This window comes from Dreissena polymorpha, chromosome 4 (assembly GCF_020536995.1).
Source record: "Dreissena polymorpha isolate Duluth1 chromosome 4, UMN_Dpol_1.0, whole genome shotgun sequence".
In the NCBI taxonomy this organism is placed as follows: domain Eukaryota; kingdom Metazoa; phylum Mollusca; class Bivalvia; order Myida; family Dreissenidae; genus Dreissena; species Dreissena polymorpha.
Window position 1 is genome coordinate 144,182,075 of NC_068358.1, and position 3,881 is coordinate 144,185,955.

The window sequence follows — 3,881 nt, forward strand, 5'->3', positions numbered from 1 at the left end:
ATTAAATTACAAACATGAATGATGATGTATTAGGAGCACCAATATTGTCTTGCTACAATCAATCAGCATTTATAGTGACGCGATAGGGCGTCTCCATTGGTATCAGGAGAGCCCGGGCTCCATCCCATGTTTGGTCGAAAAAATATTCTGGGTTTACAATAAAAAACAACTATTTTTTGTATGTGAATAATCATCTAAGAGAAGAAAATCTCTTGCTTTTCATGATAATTTCTAAGAATATACGACAATACTGGATCGGACTTAAACAAGTAACAAACGTTAATCATAATTATCTTTTTTTATTCCTAACCAACACACACATTTACGGTATGCTTATTTCAAAAGGCATAGTGGCCTCCAGTTTGTGCTGATTATAAGTCATTACCCCCTGGCGTATAACCGCATTTTGCGTTATTTAAAAAAGTATGTATTTAACTTAGCAGTCATAATGCGGCATATAATAACTATTGATTCACAAGTAAAACTATAAAATATTATAAAGTTGATTGTATGTTAGTGGTTAGTATTTTTAGATTAACTTGCTGGGAGGGAAGTGATAAATCACATAGTGTCACTAAAACAGATGTTTCTTTAAATGTAGACTACTTATTATTCACTGCTTGAGAATTGGTAGCTATCCTCGCGACAGTCTGCCTACGCTATCATAACAAGCTTATGGAAGCTTTCTGTTCTTATTTAGTATGTGAAAGCTACTTTAAGAGAAAGAAACCATCAATGCTTTACTAGGGTTATCTGAGAGAGTTATCTGTCACTTAACACATCAATACATACAAAGAAGGGAGGCCAACGGTGCATGATTTGAAGGTGGTTTTTAATATGCTGATTAAATTTTACCCTTGTCATTAGGTCAAGGAAAAGTTTGTTATAACGAACGATTTTCTGCCCACGGGATCTAAATCCAAGATGACAGACCAAAAACCTAGCAAATACTTTTTTAACAAATGACACAAACAACATATTTTCCACGATTTTGGTAAGCCTTTTAATTTAAACAATCGCAAACAAATTATTTTATTTAGAAAAGTTGTAATATTATACATGTAATGAAAAAATGACTTTATGGGTAAAAACCATGTTTTTGTTTAGAATGACATGTTTCAGTTTGTGCCTGCAAAGAAGTTTAGATATAATTATCACCCTAACTACATGTTAACACAACTACGAGACTGAGGAATACAATAATATACTATTTAATGGGAATATGGCCATAATTGTGATATAAAAGAAACAAGTAAATATGGTGGGGTAGATGACACATATGAAAAAATATGCCTAATGTACACGATGATATATTTTTAGATATACTAACATTTTTAACTTTATACGTTTCTGTTTGTGAATCTGTGTATATAGTTATAAGAGAATGCACGCTGCTTTTAAACATAAAATACATTTCTTTTACCGGTAATAGTACAATAAAGAAAAAAAGATCATTAATCAACAACGGGCATCACAATCTCTAACATTAAGCACTAGTTGAAACAGGGGCTCACGGTGCAAGATTGGAAGGTTTTATTTAAATATGCTGTTGATGCTCTCCAGTGTCTTGAGTTAAAGATGCTTTTTGTTCATAAAGGGTCCAAATCCAAGCTGGCCGTCAAAATGGCCGCCCATAAACATAGAAAATACTGTGTTTTTTACAAATGGCATAAACAAAATATAATTTTTACAATTTTGGAAAGCGTTTTTGTTTATGGCAATTAATTTAAAAAAAAATAAAAAAATAATTTTTTTGATGGAATATATTACATCCAATGATCAAAATGATCAAATACACGAAACATCGGTATAAACAATAGGTGTTTTTGTCTACGACGTGTTTAAATTTGTACCTGAAACGCAGTTTAGGTACAATTATCATACAACAGCATTCATAAACAACAACGAGACTTATAAATACGATGGTATTTTTATTATTATAGTATTCATTTTAATACAGTTCACTGTGTCATAACATAATAGTTCATGTACAATACAAATATAAAATATGATTATATGTTCAGAGGTAACGCATTAAAATATCTCACATTAAGTAAATAACACAAACTGTTAAGATATCCGATAAATTGTTCAATAACATGTTGTTGTTGTTTTTTTTGGAGGAGGTCTTTTTTTCGGGGAAGGCGAGAAGGTACAGTGCTAACTCTGTGAACTAAAACTTAAACATTATAAAAAATGCGATAAAAAATCACATTGACCAAAACCAATCAAAAATTAATGTTTATAGAAACACATTCAATGTTCCCTAACCGGGTCATATAAAATATATTGTGCTTTTTATCATTCGGAAATTTTTAACAAAAAATTTACACAATTAAATATTCTTTCTAAAAAAAGAGTTTATTTTTCCAATTTTACTAGTATCATTCCCATGTTCCCGTCAAAGAACACGACATGACGTTTGTAACGAAGTCATACCCTGCATGACTTTTCTCCCAATACAGGGCCTGGTTGCTCAAGACTAGGGCCTTTTAAGTTAATCGCCGTTGATTTTTGCAATCAATTTATGTATGTGAATTACTTGTAAACTTTTCAATACCTGTTAATTTGTATGCTCCTACAATTTGAAAATGTTTGATAATAAAATTGATTTAACAATAATGATGTAAAGTTCTTCAGTAACAGAGTTTGTCTTAACTGGCAATTAAAGGTTTAACAACCGTAGCCTGCTAAGCTGATCATACAACATAATTCTGTGCATAAACTCACTCGGATCACTTACACAGCCATAGATCACAGGCGCCGCCTCTTTTTTGAGATGAATTACCATTCAAGCTTATTTTACTTTCCCAAGGTTTCGATAATAAATAAGTGCGATTCAGTGACGATTCAGAAATGCTTTTCATGCACATAAATTGCAACCAACCTATTTTATCAGTAATGACAAAAACAGATGCTTTCAAAATATACAACTTGAAGCCTTAACAAACAATGTGTTTTTGGTCGACCTTGGACATATTTTTCATTTTTTTAAAAGACGAGCTCATGTAATGGATTTGGCGCTAATAACAGGAGGTTGCGCTCATGCTCAATCTAACTATTGTAAATTGAGATGTTTTAGATCACCGTTTCTACTTTTTATGTTTACAGGATTTTCACTACCGTGTTTTTCTTCTTAAAATCTATATATTGAAACGAGTATGTTTTGGTATATGTAATTATAACACACCTGCGTGCCAATACTGCCTTGAATTATATAAACTTAAGTCTTTGTAATATTTAAACAATTACAACGTTGCAACAATGTTTTCGTCTTCGCACGGTAGTTTATTGGATCGCATAGATAAACAAGACAACCTGATCAAATACAGACAATAAAACCATTTCACAAAGACGAATACTCTCGCTTGTTTGGTTGAGCAATTATATTTTTTGAATGTGTACAACATGTCGCTGTCACACACGCGAAGCGATGCACCGTCTGAGATATTGAACAAAATGTATCAAATCTTCGTATTTCCTATTATGGATATCTTTCAAAACGTTTCAATACATGAAATGATTTAAGAGATGAGCTGTGATAAGAAGTTGCGAGAACGAGATAACTTACGTATGTGAACGACTTATACATTCTTGGGAACAAGTATCATATTAGTGGTAAATAGACGAAGCTGACTCGAGGGAACGACGTAATAAATTATGGGATTGATATATCTTACACTTATGATCGAGATAACTAATGCGTGGAAGTGGCATTATCAACCAATTATATTCATGCGATTCCTATTCATATCATACAGAGTCATGATAGATTCCGTTGTATCAGTCGATCTTTTGCATCCCTTAAACAACGCACTATTATTCTAATGGTCTAGTTATGCTGTTGCTACCACCAACGTGTTTGGTTCCAACGAAATTTT